Source organism: Urocitellus parryii, chromosome 4 (genome assembly GCF_045843805.1).
Source record: "Urocitellus parryii isolate mUroPar1 chromosome 4, mUroPar1.hap1, whole genome shotgun sequence".
NCBI lineage: Eukaryota > Metazoa > Chordata > Mammalia > Rodentia > Sciuridae > Urocitellus > Urocitellus parryii.
The window spans coordinates 98,761,757-98,778,459 of record NC_135534.1 but is presented as its reverse complement, the minus strand read 5'-3'; the positions used below and the strand labels follow the sequence as shown (position 1 = coordinate 98,778,459).

General features: G+C 36.2%; 1 protein-coding gene and 1 non-coding gene across 4 annotated transcripts in view; one reads left to right on the top strand and one right to left on the bottom strand.

Annotated features, from left to right (window-relative positions):
- Positions 1 to 16,703, bottom strand: part of Sik2 (salt inducible kinase 2) — a 117,523-nt gene that overhangs the window by 57,747 nt on the left and 43,073 nt on the right. The window lies entirely within an intron of this gene.
- Positions 9,369 to 9,475, top strand: LOC113185461 (U6 spliceosomal RNA). Its single transcript, XR_003301130.1, has one exon. It is a non-coding gene; the product is annotated as a U6 spliceosomal RNA (small nuclear RNA).

Below are 16,703 nucleotides of genomic sequence, written 5' to 3'. Positions count from 1 at the left end.
TTAAAATTTCTTTCTAAAACTTAATTGGTATCTACTCTCTTTTCCCTCAAATCTATGTAATTTATTATTATATAAGAAGATTTACTACTAATACAGAACTATGGCCTTTCCTCAATTGAGCTGAAATAACATCACTTGAAAATGTGTTGCAATAAGGACTAATTTTTTCACAGCTTTATTGAGATATAGAACACCACATACAAATCATCTGTCCAAATTTAAATCCAGAGGGACAATATACTTTTTAAAACAATAATAAAATAGGCTAAGTTTTTTTTTTGGGGGGGGGGTACGGCAGGAGCAGTGCTAAGGATCAAACTCAGGATCTCCTACGTACTAGGCAAGTGTTCTATCACTGAGTTCCATCCCCTAAACAAGAGTTTGAAAACCATCAATTGGTTATTACTATAAGAGGAATACAGATAGTTTTTTTAAAAAGCAATCATTCTATCCACACAACTGGCTTAAAAATGTTTTCTCAAGAAATTCATGTGAGGACCATATTATTGAGTTATATGTGGGGAAGTTGAAGAAACCTAACAAATATACCTTGTCAAATGTTTAAAAAGGACATCTCTAGGACTGGGGATGCAGCTCAGTGGCACAACACTATCCTTCCCTGGGTGAAACACTAGGTTCAATTCACAGCAACACACACACACACACACACACACACACACACACATACACACCCCTGTAGGGTTTGATAAGTATTTGTGAAACTAATAGAATTTCCAACCATTTAGTAAATTTTCTTTCACATCCAACAAGTTAGTTACTTAGTTCCTTCCTTCCTTCCCACTAATGGCATCAATATTCCCCTTACAGTTATCTTTGAACTCTGGCTCCCTTTTATTTTGCCATATTCTGTAGTGGTTTCACTTGTAATTTCATCACTCCAGATTCACACTCAGACATAATAATTCCCTGCTTCTACTGGGTCTATCCAAAACCTTACCTGAAATTAGCCTCTTGGTGTTTTGAAGAGGCTATGGTAAGAGGATATGGTATGCAAAACAAACTTAAATCTTAGTCCAAACTCAGACTACAACAAACTGGGTCTACCTCATCGTTTAAAAATATACTAATTACATTAAAATAACCAACAATAGCTATTAATCAATATCATTTGAACAACTGTACATTTCTTACTAATCCTTTTTATTATCCACCCTAAGCCTAACTTTTCTTATCTCCAAAATCTGATTAAAATGCTAACATAATCCTGCAGATTCTCCTTTCATCACATACCTTTCAGGAACCATATTCATTTTTGGCATTGCAAATTAGTTACTTATTTAAGAATTTTACTCTAATTCTCTTGTTCTCTCAAATATTGGAAAAGGTAATGACTATCTCTTCAAACTGGAACATACAGTGTAAACACATCTTGACTATTTCTCTGCAAAACCCTACTTTCATACAGTTCTATAGTCTTTTGTTATTATTGCCCCCAGGATTTGATAATTAGGTGTTTCCTAAAATTTACCTTCAAGATCCTATTTTAGGCAAATATGATATCAGAATGTAGACTGTTTCAAAAAAGTTTTATAACAGAAGTTTTAACTAAAGCCATCAGAAATTTATTAATTTGATGTGAAAACCATGAACATGATCTAAGACCAAGGACTAAGACATGACAACAGAAGAAATCCAAGTATTTGGATTTTTCTTAGTGGCCCAAAATAAGATGACTGAAATTGGAGGTAAAAAGCAGAGACAGCTGAAACTTGAATAAACCATGAAGTGTTGCTGGCTATTAGTAGTATTACCTCCAGCTTTTACAAATCACCTCTAACACAGAACACCTTTTTAAAAAACATCTCTTACTTTCAAACATAAGTGCTTATCAGAAAAACAAGGACAGATTTATATTTAGGGCAATCTACTCTTCCAACCCCAAAGATTTCAATTATTTTTCATAATGGGTCAGGAAATAACGTAGGGAAGAAATACCATTAGGAAAGACCTTAGGAGTAAACAATATCTGGAACCCCACCTCCCTCTGTAACATCACTTTAACACAAACCCCACTGTAACTGTAACTTTGAGCTTGTTACACAAGATGGACTGAAATCTTCAATGATCTCCATGCAGTTGGGGGAAGGTTGAATGGCCAACATTTTAAATCTTGGAGATTCCATAAAAAACAAACATAATGTGTGTTTCAGCATCATGTGTAAGTCTTCACTTTATTTCATGCCAGTAAAGTAGTGACAGACACATTTTAAAGCTTCTCCAGCCCTGCTGTTTGGAACTCTCCAAGGTTCTGACACTCAATGGTGGTCTAATATCTAGAGAGCAACACTAGTAAAGCCCAAGTCTACAGAAAACAGAACTATAGGCTCAGTGGTCCTTGGCATTTCTAAATATCAATTCTAATACCTCCCACCCACTTTGGACTTACTCAGGTCATTTCATCCATCCTTGGTCTATACCTGCTTCATGGTACCCCAGGGACATCACCAAATGCTATCAGATCCCTACAGCACTTAATCTACTTGTTTTTTTTTTTTTATTTCAACCATTTCCCAGTGTTCACTATTTTAGAAGCAGAATTCAAAGGATTGTGGAAGAGATTTAATTTAATCTTGATTTGTTTGAGTAGATTAGAGCCACTGCAATTGGAAAAATATTTCAAATGTATGCATTCTTAAGACACTTTCTTCCCTCTCAGAAAGTATGCTAAAGCCCCTGAGCTATGGGGGAAAATAGATAACAGTAATATGATTGGCAGTAGTAAAGCTTTACTGTTCCAGCACACCCATCAGAATCCAAGTAGGTAGGCCATATTGAGCAGAAAAGCAAAAGGCTGTGGGCTAAGACTGTAGCTCAGTGGTAGAATGCTCCCCTAGCATGCGTGGGGCACTGAGTTCCATCCTCAGCACCATATAAAAAGAAACAAATAAAATAAAGGCATTCTGTCAATCTACAACTACAAAAAAAAATTAAAAAAAGAAAAGAAAAGCAAAAGGCCTTTTGCAATGCCCCAACTGCTATCCCATTTCTCTAATATGAGGTGTGTGTAGAGGGCTGTGCGGTGTGGGTGGGGTGCACGGTAGGATAATATTTCAAAGAACTGTTAGAATTACTCCTAAAAGAACCCCTGGCTTTTATCCCACTCTCTCTTATACTCCAGCCTTCCCAGCACCAGTCTATCCTGCCCCAACCTTTTCCTGTGGAGAAAAAGAGTCAGAAGACATGATTTCCCCCAAGAAACTTTGTAAGTCTTCCAAAATAGTTTCACAGGAAAACAAGGAAAAGGGCAAGGTTATGCAGAATTAGCTCAAACACTAAGCTGATTAAAGAAGAGGAAATTCAATTTTATTTCTTAGGAGTTCTGAACACATTGGTGGAATATGAAAGCAAAAGCATTATTATATGGTGTTTGCCAGAGGAAACAGAAACAGGGTCTTGGCCAAGGATTTCCCCCTACTTCCTCCCTGGGGGGACAGTATAATGGTGAGAGCACAGGCCCTGGAGTTATAATTCCTGGGTTTCAAATTCAATGCCACTACATATTAGCCGTATGACTGTGGCAGGCTACTTTTCTGGGCTTTGGTCTCCTCAACTGTAAAACAGATATGATAACTGTATCTACTTCAGAAGGTTTTATGAGGATTTAATAATTAGGGTTAAACATTGAAAATAAAACCTGGTATACTGTGTCACCAACTTGTGTCAGCCTAACTTTCAAAATTTACCCTGAAGCTGACTGCTTACCATCACCTACATCACTGCTTCCTGGGTCCAAGCCAACATTGTCTCCTGCCTGCACTATGGTAATGGTTCCAACCAGTTTGTCTCGACTTAGCCTGTTCTCCCAAAAGGAGTCAGAATGACCAATGAAAAACTTAGTCATACCATGTCACTCCCCTGCTCAAAACTCTCCAAAGGCTTTTAGTCTCACTGGATATAAAATGTCAAGTCCTTATCATGATCTATTAGGTCCTACATGAATTTATATTCCCTGTCTCTTCTCATACCTCCCCTTCCCGATTCCTATCACCCTCTACTAACTCTGCTCTAGTCACATGGGGTTCCTACCTCAAAGTCTTTGTCCTGTGTTCCCTAAACTTAGATTCCCACAGTGCTTTATTCCTCACTTAATTCAGGTCTCTGCTTAACTCCAGGTCTCCCTCTAATCACCACCCTGTAAATTCTACATTTAGCCTTCTTTACTTTTCTTTTTAGTACTCTTCAACACTTGCCATTTTATGTATCTGTTTATTGTATTTCTCCCTTTCTTAGGATGTAAATAAACTCCAAAAGAACAAAGATTTTCAATTTTTTCCCAGTATTTCCTGGATCTAGAACAGTGCTTGGCACATAGGTAAGGCTCAATAAATTTTTGGTGAATTGATGGATGAATAAATATTTGCTATTACTATACCATTTGTGATTTCTTTATACCAAATTATTCCAACAGCTTCCAAACAAGATTTTATGTTCCAATCTCTTTTATCTCCACTTCATCCTACACTCTACTAGCTCACTTTTACTGAAACAGTGCTTTTGTAATGTTATTCCTCTGCTCAAGAGCATTCCTATCTGATCTCAGCAGTCCCCCAGGGTTTTCTAAAAGGCATTAATAGAGGCACATGAAGAGAGAGATTAAAGACATTTGTGTCACTCACTGTAAAAGTTCTCAGTCCTTAATTTACCAAGGTGCACTGTGACTCTTCCAGGAGAAGGATTTAATATGTCCCTCTCTTTGTGACCACAGAATTCTTTTTAAAGGAGCAGGTCAAGTATTTTGTGGAAAATGCTATAAGAAATACTGGCCTGTAGAAGTTATCTAAGACCATTTTCAAAAATATCCATCAGGACTCTAGGTAAAACTGAAAAGAAGACAGTAATCTTTCATGCCCGTCCTGTTTCCTTTTCTCATCTCTCATCCACATTCTAAGGCTTCCTTCTTAACAAAAAGGCTTATTAAGAAATCAGTTGGGTTTCCTAGACTAATTCCTAGGTACTTCAATAGATGAATGGATAAAGAAACTGTGGTATATATACACAATGGAATATTACTCAGCATTAAAAGAGAATTAAATAATGGCATTTGCAGGTAAATGGATGGAAATAGAGAATATCATGTTAAGCAAGTAAGCCAATCTCAAAAAACCAAGGGCTGAATGTTCTCTCTGATAAACCGATGCTGATCCATAACGGGCAGAGGGTAGACAAGGGGGAAATGGAGGAACTTTGACAGGGCAAAGGGGAGGGAGGAGAGGGAGAGTGCAAGAGGACAGCAAAGATGGTAGAATGAGATGTACATTATTATGCTAGGTACATGTATGACTGCGCATATGGTGTGATGCTACATCTTGTACAACCATAGAAATGTACAGTTGTGCTGCAATTGTGTACAATGAATCAAAATGCATTCTGCTGTCATATATACCTAATTAAAATAAATAAATTAATTAAAAAATAAAGTAGAAAAAAAAGTTCTTTAGAGTTGAATTGGTTGGTTGAGAACCTAAGAGGAAGTCTACAGGAACTTTTTTTGGTTAATCTAAAATTTTTAAAGAATTATTAAAAAAAACTTCACATCTTTTATAACTGAATGGTTTCAATATTTTTATAGCCTGAAATGTACTGTATTCTTTTCTCATTCTAATTTTTCTGTACTTTTGAAATACTGATTATTGATTTTTTTTCCTGATAAAGTTCTAATAAATACTTTTAAAAAAAGAAAAGAAAAAGAAATCAGTTGGGGCTTGGGATGTAGCTTAGTGGTACAGCCATTATTGCCTAGCATGAACAAAGCCCCAGGCTAGATCCCCAGCACCATGAAAACAAACAAACAAAAAAACCAAAACCAAAACAAACCAAACAGCCTCAAAATGCAAGTGTACTGGCACATAGCTTTGAAAAGAGAGGTTTTCCTGGGCTTCTTCTAACCTATTTTAGCTTTCTTTTTTCTTCTTCCTTTTTTGGGGGTCAAGGGGGGTACTGGGGATTGAACCCAGAGGCTCTTAACCACACTGAATCACATCTCCAGCCCCATTTATATTTTATTTTGAGACAGGGTCTCACTAAGTTGCTTAAGACCTTGCTTAGTTGCTGAGGCTGGCTTTGAATTTGCATCAGCTTCCTGAGCTACTGGGATTAAAGGCATTCACCACTGCTCCCATCTCTACTTTAGTCATCTTTTTGACCCAGTCTTGCTCTTCAGTGATACTGTATTTTGAATCTTTTGCCTATAAACCGTACCGAATAAAGAGAAACAGCAGGTACTTGGTATTATTAGATTCATCTTAATAACTGGTGTGCACAAACTCAGGAAGATACAACCCCTGTAAAGTGTGACTCTCCTTTCCACAAGTTACTCCTAAAAATCATATTACATAACACAGGTTGGACATAAAATCTATTAGGCTAAAGTTTTGGAAAATGCATTTTTTTTTTTTTTTTTGGTACTGTGGGTTGGACTCAGGGGCATTCAACCACTGACTGAGCCACATCCCCAGTCCTAATTTATATTTTATTTAGAGACAGGGTCTCACTGAGTTGCTTAGCACCTTTGCTTGCTGAGGTTGGCTCTGAACTCAGGATCCTCTGCATAAGCCTCCCAAACCACGGGGATTACAGGCGTTCGCCATGGTGCCTGTCTGGAAAATGCATCTTTACTGGTACATGGTATGTTCATTATGAGCACTGTGAGTGGAGGACTTTCCTTAAATGATATTTCAAACTTTGTAAAAATTTTATGTGACTTGCTGGAGTTGTGGTTCAGTGGTAGAGTGCTTGCCTAGCATGTGTGAGGCAATGGGTTCGATCCTCAGCACCACATTAAAATGAGCAAATAAATTAAAGGCATGTGTCCTTTAAAAAAAAATTTATGTGACTGGCTACTTGATATATTTTATGACAAATAGTAAAATGCACTATTTACTAAAAATCAGTTCATTCATTACTGAAAATCTGAGGGAGGATTGTGTCTGTAAGAATTCATAAGATAGATACAAAGAAGGTACATTGCAGGATATCTATCAACAATGCCTTTCTGGGGAGTCACTGTTCATAGTACAAAATAGTCCTGTTTTATACTACATATGTCAGATGTATGCTACTATAACAAAACACCTGAGGTAATTAACTTATAGAGAAAAAGGTTTATTTTGGCTAGAAGTTCTAGTCCAAGATTGAGTGACTTCATTGCTTTGGGCCTCTGAGAGGGCAGTACATTGTGGTGGGAGCATGTAGTGAAAATTGCTCACCTAATGGTAACTGAGAATCAAGAGCTGAAAAAAGAAGGGGCTAGTGTCCCAATGTCTCCTTTGGGGATATACCCCCAATAAATTTAAGAACCTCCCCCAAGGTCCTGCCTCCTAAAGGTTCTTCTACCTCTCAAAAACACTACACTGGCAACCAAGTCTTTAACACACGGACCTTCGGGGAATGCTTATCCAAACTACAGCATATACTATATCTACATACTAAATATAGACTATAGACTACCTAGATACCCATCTGACCCAAAGATAATCACAGTGAATGTCTTTCATTCTGACAGAACTCTAATTTTCTTTAGTAATTTCTTCCCACAGTAATTTTTTTTAAAAAAAGAAAAGCTTATGCACCAATACATATATCTCTATCTATATACACACATATACATATACATATACTTATATAGAGAATTGTGTATGTGAGAGTGCACATGCAGGAATGTGATAGACATCATTATACAAAGTACATGTATAAAGACACAAATTGATGTCAACATACTTTATATACAACCAGAAATATAAAAAATTGTGCTGTATATGTGTAATAAGAATTGTAATGCATTCCGCTGTCATTTATTTTAAAAAATAATTTAAAAAAGAGAGTGCACACACATGTGCTTGGGCCCTCATCAGTAGACTGCCACTCTCTTCCACTCTCTAGGTATAAGCATTCATTTATCACAGAGGAAAAAGAACTCAATCTCAATTCCACAGATAAGTCTGATTTATTTCAGGGTCGTCCATTTCCCCTTGAGGAATAGTGTATTTTGACAGTTTTGCTTTCTCTAACAGAGCTTATTATCCCAAACAAATCTCTAATTGCAAATGAAGCCAACAAAACCTGAGAGGAAATGTGCTCATTTTCAGGGTAGCCTTAAGGAAACAATTTCTCACTTCTGAGAAAAAGCCATAGGAAAAAATGGCCACTTTCCGCTCTGAATGCTGTTACCTCTGGATGTGATATCTGGAACTGAGTAGACATTTTGCTAATAGCTATGCCAATGATGGCAAAGTGAAAGGACACAGAGTACCTGGGTGCTTGACAATACTGTTGAGTCTCAGTCAACTAATTCTAAAAGCTGCCCTTCCACTGGACTTCCTATTTTATGGAAGATGATACATTTCCTCATGGCTCAGCCAATTTGAGTCAAGTTTTTATTACTTGTAGCTGAAAATCTGCTGGACCAGAATGAATACTGAGATTTGGATTAGAAAGCAAGTTGAATCAGATTCCCTGTCTTGGAAAAAAGAGACACAAAGAGGGAAGCTAACAATTAGTTGTAAGATACTGAAGTGAAAGAGTATATAAAAACATATAAAAACTGGGACTTGTATGAGCCATTGTTAGGGAAAAAAAATCAGAGGAAGACAGCTAGGAGAGAAAAAGAAGAGGTATATATTTGCACAAAGAAGAAGCCACTAGAAAGAACATTATTGCTTCTTTAAGAAAAAGACATCTTTTAATTAGATTTCTAGTCCTTCGATATTTTAGCTAACCTGCATTTTTAATTTACTTTATTTGTTCTTTCAGATAAACATGGCAGTAGAGTATATTTTGACATGTTATATATACATACATGGAGTATAACTTCTTATTCTTCTCATCTACATGATATAGAGTTACACTGAACATAGGAAAGTTATGTCCGATTCATTCTACTGTCTTTCTTATGCCCATCCTCCCTCCCTTCCATCGTTCCAATGAACTTCTATTCTATTTTCCCTCCACCCTCACCCCAACTCATTGTGTGTTAGCATCAGCATATCAGAGAGAACACCCAGCCTTTGTTTTTTTGGGATTGGGCTAAACTGTATTTCTGAAACTTGAATTACCATGAGACATCTCTGTAACCTAACATCTCTGTATTTCCCTTCCCAAGAGTTGGGTTGAGTGTGTGCTCTGCCACTCAAGTAAGAAAGATACATGGTATGGGGTTGGAGACAGGTGGAAATACAATTGTCAAATTATACCCAACTGCAAGCCTGGCCCGGTGGTGTACTCCTGTAATCCTAGAGGCTCAGGAGGCTGAGGCAGAGGGACGGTGAGTTCAAAGCCAGTCGCAGCAATGGCGAGGTGCTAAGCAATTCAGTGAGACCCTGTCTCTAAATAAGATACAAAATAGGGCTAGGGTGCTTGCTTTGGCAGTACATATACTAAAATTGGAATGATACAGAGACAATTAGCATGGCCCCTGCTCAAGGATGACATGCAAATTCATGAGGCTTTCCATATTAAAAACAAACAAACAAACAAACAAACAAACTAGGGCTGGGGATGTGGCTCAGTGGTCAAGTGCCATGAGTTCAATCCCTGGTAAATAATAATAATAATAATAATAATAATAATCCCAAACTGTAAATTAAAAGGGGCCAACAATTAACAGATGAGGGACTAAAGAATGGCTCCAATGAGAATAAAATTTAACAAAGACTATAAAAGTAACAAAAAAATGAAAAGATCATATAATCAGTATTATACAAGCTGGCTGTTAAGAGGGAATAAACCATGTGTCAAAGATGTTCCATCTGTAGCTAAAAAGTATCCGGATCAAGCATGAAAATTTTCAAGTCTTTTCCTGACACATTTTTATCTTCCCTTATTTGTACACTTTTGGAAAAGAATGCCAAAGCTTGACATTCTCTGGGCAGTATTTTTCCTATCTGGTGCATCTTTACTCTATTTTCTTTCCCAGTTGAGTTCCATCAATATTACCCTATACTAGTCTTCACTGTATTTCACTCTGGTTCCTGTCAAGGTAATCCCTATGTCTCTAATATCTCCCAATTCCAATACAAATAATCTTTCTAAAGCAGGATTCTGAATGTGTCATGCCTCTATTTAAAAACTCTCAATAGCTCTCCCATGCCTATGGCATTAATGAAGCCAAGGTTATTCCTTATCCTAGCTTATATATAGAACCTCCATTATATATAGCTTCAGTCTGCTTTTAGCCCTTAATCTCTCTTCCTATTACCATCTCTTCTTACTACCCCTCCCTTCCACCCTCATTTATTCCTGTTAACCTGAACTGCTTTGTTCTTTATATGAACCTCATAGTTTTCTAATTCTGAATTTTAGCTCATGCTATTACTTTCATCTGATACTTACACCTCCAAACATACAAACTAAATTTCCTTTCATCTTTATAGAAGTAATAGGTTTTCAGAATAGAAGTATATTCTTACTAATAAAACAATCACATGAATCTGAGTCTGTGTAGAAATGTGCAAAATCACTTTAAGAATGACAAAGTCAGTAATACCTTACCAAAAATGGGAGTTTACCAGAAAAGTCAGCAGCAATCCAAGTGCTATCGAAAAGTATCAGTCAAGACTATAGGCTTTCAATAGTCCTTCAAATTTCACCACAGTCAAAACACTCTGCCTTGCTCTTTAAGCTTAGTTACTGTTATATCAGTATGTCTCAGCTATTACAAAGTACTTGAAAGAAAAAAAAAAAAAACCTTTAGATTGCAGTCTACAGCACTATGATTAATGACTTATAAGTAATAAATATTCAATGAATACATGCACAAATTTATTCTTAGTCTATTGGAAAACAAAAAGACACTGAAGTTTTCTATTTTCAGATTAAAATAAGGAAGTTTTTCACTCCTGGAATAAGTTAGCTAAAGATCTCATTTAGTATCATCCTTAAAGTGATTTTGTACATCTCTGCAGTGACTCAGATTCATGTGATTTTTTTATTAATGAGAATACACTGCTATTTCTTTCTTCCTTTTTTTTTTAGTTTTAGGTGGACACAATATCTTTATTTTATCTATATGTGGTGTTGAGGATCGAACCCAGTGCCTTGAGCATGCCAGGCGAGTGCGCTACCACTTGAACCACATCCCCAGCCCCAACACTGCTATTTCTAAAAACCCATTACTGTGCTTTAAATGTGGCCTCTTCAAAATTCAGGCGTTGGAACCTATTGGTCAATGTGATGGTACTTTAAGATGGGGTCTTTAAAAGGTAAATGGGTCCTGAGGGCTCCTTCCTTGTGAGTGGGATAAAGCTTTTGGAAAGAGATTTCATGGAACCTGGCCATTCTGCTTTCCACCATTTGAGAACACAGTGTTCTTTCTTACCACAGGATGCAGCTGGGAACAAGCCTTGAACTTGGACTTCCCAGTCTCCAGAGCTATGAGAAATAAATCTGTTCTTTATAAATTACCCAGCTTGAGGTATTTTATTATAGCCTCATACAACAGATTAAGAGTATAAGAAAATAAAATGTATAATGATATTACATTAAGGGAAAAATAGAAGTTTCTAAGAAATGTTAGGTCAGAAAATTGAATGGGAATTGGGCAACTGGCCATCAACTCAAGGTAGAATTTCACAGAATGATTTATTTTACCTGGAATGCCAAAATCCCTAATACTAAACATGAATATGTGTAAGTACAAATGTTCAGATCAGACATTTCAGAATAATTAACAAATGCATTTCAGAAACAAACTGTATAAGCTATTTTGCATAATGAATTACTTGGTCCTGTTTCTTTCCATTAACTTCAATGAATTTCTCTAAAAAGATTTTAAAAAACGGTGAAACCACTATGTCAGTTATCTTTATGGAACTGTAAAAGAGAATTGGTAAGCTGTTCCTATGGATGATGGGTAACCAGCTTAAAGTGACATAATAAGGATCATTATGATCATTAAGGCCTTAACAGGCCTTATTGACAACTGAACAAAACTGTCTGCATATAAATATGTTTAGGTCACTGAACTTTCTTGGAAAACTGAAAAATAACACATCTCCTAGTAAGTGAATAACTAGAACCATTTTTAACAGGTAAATGTTTAAAAGCAATTTAAATATGTCCTTGACCAACTCTATCTTGGTCCACAGACATGCAATCTTAGATCAAAACAGTAATTATCAATGTTAGAGAGTCAATTCTTTCAAACCCTTAACAAACATTTACAGAGTATTTATAACTCGCTGTGGGCTAAGCACTCTGCCAGGTATTGGAGATACAAACGTAAGTAAGAAATACTTTTTGTTCTCAAGAAGTTCAGTCTAGCAGAGGAGACAGACATATAAGAACATAATTATAAAATAGCAAATACGGCATTGAGAAGTATGTGGGGGCCATTATGGGACCACAGAGATGGGACCTCCACTTAGCTTACCTACTATGAGTGAGTCAAGAGAGGCTTCTCAGGCCATTGTTCCTTTAATAACATTTATTACTGCTACCCTTATCATTGTCAAAAATCTTACCGACAGCCAAAAACACAGCAGATTCCTCACAGAGATTTTTAAGCAACGGTTAATAAAAAAATTGAAATAAATATATGATTATATTCCCTGACCTGTATAAAGAAGTTTAAGACTTCAAATTACTGGTAAATAAGATAACCAAAGAAAGAAGATGAGCATTTTTTTTTAAATTTAAAAATGTAAGTAAAATAATTTAAAAATTCTCTTGTCCCTCATATAGCATTTATATATACTTGAAGGATCCACTGATAAATTACTAAATTACTACTCTTAGAATAATGCTTTACATATTCTGGTTAAATTCTCTCAAAGGAATGATTCCAATATATTTTAAAATCAGATTTCATATTCATGATTATCTTCTATAGTATATGTATCTTTAGTGAAAAATAAAACTAGTCTCTACGAGGGGTAGGGGAAATTTCATTTCATCTACAATATAGTCATATTCTCCATGAAGCTTTATACAATATTGCTCTAAATGTATGAAGTTGATGGGTGTACAGATTCTTAATAAGACACAACAGATGGACATGGTTAGTGAAACATGGTTAAGACTGAGGAGAAGAGGCAGTTGATGACAAGCAGAAAAATGTACAAATCTCACTTGCATTTAGACGTGGGGAACTAATTTAAAAGCTACTTAAGATGCCTGTCTTAGAATTGTAAAACACCACTTTAAAAAGTTACTTTATACCGATTAAACAAAGTACAATATCACGGAATGTGTCTTTATTTCAAATAAGTAGTGATTTTTACATAAATAGAACTATAAGTATGGCACCAAGTGACAACATCATAGAATGGAATCAAGAAATGAGTAAAGAAAATGAGGCGGTAACCAATACCTATTTGGGCCAAACAATCTCATGTATTCTGTAGAGCAAAGAAGATCATGTGACAATCAGAGATTTCAACAAGAAAATGAAAAGGAAATCAGCCACTTTAACCTTGACATCTGAGTATTTTACATTTTTCCCATAAGGATCCACCTAATTAGTAGAGTTTCTAAGAGTTTTCCCTCTCCTTCAACTGCATTTATTTTGTACTGAAAACTGAAATAACACAACAGAAATTCCTTAAGAGGAAATAATAAGATCATTGTTGTGGAACAGAAAAATATTTACTAACATACACTTATTGAAATCATGTTCTAAACAAATTTCTATTTTTGTTTTGCTCATAATCTTTGCTTCAAATTCTTCACAATAGATCCCATCTTAAAATTTGTTTTTTGAATTCTAAAACACACATACAAATGCCACAGAATAGTCAATTAGCAAAATGGAATAAAGCAAAGTGAAATCAAAGAGGTCTTCAAACTATATAACTTATGGTAATAGTCAAGGAAAGGAGGCAGATCTGAGAAGGGAAAAAAACAAAACAAAACAATTCTCATCACAGAAACCTTCCAGTGGAACATTTGGGTACTAGCATTGAAACAGGATGGAATCTTCTTCTCATATGATTCTTTGACATAAATCTGCATGCCATTGCTACCACTGACCACTCTGAACTGTTTTAAGTTCTTAGAAAGCTCTCTGTGAGGCAATATGCATAATCATGCCTGGATCTAATCTGATCTCCACACTGAGAGGAAAATAAGCCTTCTTTAAACTTCATTTTTAGGAATCTCTCTCTCTGAAGTACTCTTTACTATGAAAATGACAATTTGCTTTTTCTACTGCCCTTTTTGCTAGTAGATTTTCCTTTTTTTCTTCTGTTGTTGGGGCAATTCTTCTGGTGCTAGGGAAGAATAGTTGGTGTCAGGGCCGAGGGTGAAGTTAATGAGCATTTCTGGGCTAAGGAGAAAGGATAAAAGGCTGTTTTTCTCATTCGGGTTCCCAAAGCAGTTCCATAAATGAAGCAAAATTCAAGTGACTTTTATATCCCGTAGTATGACTGAATTCCAACTAAGCTGTCTTTCCATAATAGAAGTAGCAATGTCTTTATCCAGCTCCTCTAGTGCTGCGTGTTTTCCTCTTTGTTCTCTAGGAGTGGCCCTTCTGTTTGAGGGGAAGGGTAGTCGTCGTAACCAGGGCTGAGGGTCAAGTTACTGTAACCTTCTATTAGCACTGCTAAGCAAGAAGGATGAAAGCCTGCTGTGTGTTTCTGGAAATTTTTCTCCTGGAGGATCTGGAAAGACTCAATATTCAAGGGTGCGTTAAAACTTTGGTGGTTAGTTCATGACAACCAAACTCCTGGATCTGTAGGTTCAGATAGGACTGGATGCTTAACACTCTCAAACTGCTATAAGTTGGCCTAGAAAGGACTCTACTCAAGTTTGGGGGGGGGGAGTGAGAAAATATGACAATTATTATGAATCTGTATGTACTAGGGACTAGGCTAGGAGATGGAGACCAAGGAATAAAACACTCATCTCAAGGACACAATTCATTTAGGAAAAGAGACAAATAGTTGAAGTACAATGTTTCAGAATGATTATACACATTTGAGCAAGGTATTACCTGAGCAGGAAAAGTTACCACACAACTCTGTTCAATCTATTGAAAACTTACTTCTCCTCCCCTCCCCTTCTTTTTTCTTTCACTGGTACTGTACCACTTTTTTTTTCACTGGTACTATACCACTGAGCTACAGTCCCAAATACCACCCCCTTTTATTTTGATACCAGGGATTGAACTGAGGGGCACTTAACCACTGAGCCATATCCCCAGAAATTTATATTTTTTATTTTGAGACAGGGTCTTAGGGCCTAGCTAAATTTCTGAGGCTGGCTTTGAACTTGCGATCCTCCTGCCTTAAGCCTCCTGAGCTGCTAGGATTATAGGTGTGCTCCACCATTCCCGGCCCCAACCCTTTTTAGAGCCCTTTTAATTTTGAGACAGGGTGTCATTAAGTTGCTGAGGCTGGCCTCAAACTTGGGATCTTCCTGTCTTAGCCTCTTGAGTAGCTGGGATTATAGGTGTGTGCCACAGCACCCAGCTGGGAACTAATTTTCTAAAGCACTGTCCTAATCTTTATTTCAAAGTTCTCCAAACTCCCTATATCATCTAACCTATATTTTTCCAATAAAGCAAATATTGCCAGCCCACATGAAACTTATTTACACTTCCATGATTTTACTTGTTTATATTACTGCTATCAGAAATACTCTTTATTCTTCTACTTATCTGTACTTTTCATTTTCATACTCAAACTAGGTAGAAGGAAGTTTCTTACACTTTAGTGTCCATAGAATCACCTTATGAAGGTTGCTAAAAATGCAGAGCCCTGAATCCTATACCTAAGGAATCTCAGTCAGCAGGTTCATTATGGGACCTAAGGACCTTTCTAAATAGTTACTCATTATAATAATTTCAATGCTTGTAGTCTACAAAACACTTGGAGGAAACACTATTATAATAGTTAAGAGTATGGGTTTTACAATAAAGACACATTTGATTTAACCAAGATGACTTCTATTTATTAACCATGTTACCTTGAGTAAATTTATTTTTAACACTGAGTTCCCTTTCTTCATCTATAAATGGGATGTCAAAAGAGAGCACCAGGATATTATTACATTATCATCTACATACAATCTAGGTTCTTGGCAAAACTGCAAACTAGGTGATTTGATTCTGGTGCTCTAACAATTTCTGTCATCCCACCCCCACCTCCAAAATATGTGTGTTCCAACTGACTGCACAGATATTAAAAAGGCACAGATATTAAACAGTCAGAAGTAATTAATTTTGGTCATAATTCCCAAGCCACCAATTTCCCAAAAATTTAGTGTACTCAATGACAAGACTTAAAGTTATATGTATTTCCAATATTAATTCAAGTTTTACATATATATGTATTTACATATGTATGTATGTATGTGTGGTGTGTGTGTATAAAATTTATCCCTTTTATTTATTTTCTTTTCTCCCTCTCTTTCTTTTTCCCAGTTCTGGGGATTGAACCCAGAGCCGTGCACTTGCTAGGCAAGCACTCTACCACTAACACTAAGCTATACACACACCCTCCTTTTCATTTCTGTGTTTTTCAATGTGTACATAATATACCTGATAAATTAAAGAAACTGTCTAAATGAGATCTTAGAAGCAATGAAGCATTATCTTCAGTCATATAAAGTTATGTGGTATACATATTTGTATAAGGACAATACCACTAGCTCCTTGGTACAGTTTATAATTATTCTTATGTAGTGTTTATGTAAGGCTTTTAGAGTAGAAAATTACTTCCATTAAAGTCATTGGTCTGCAATGGCACAGA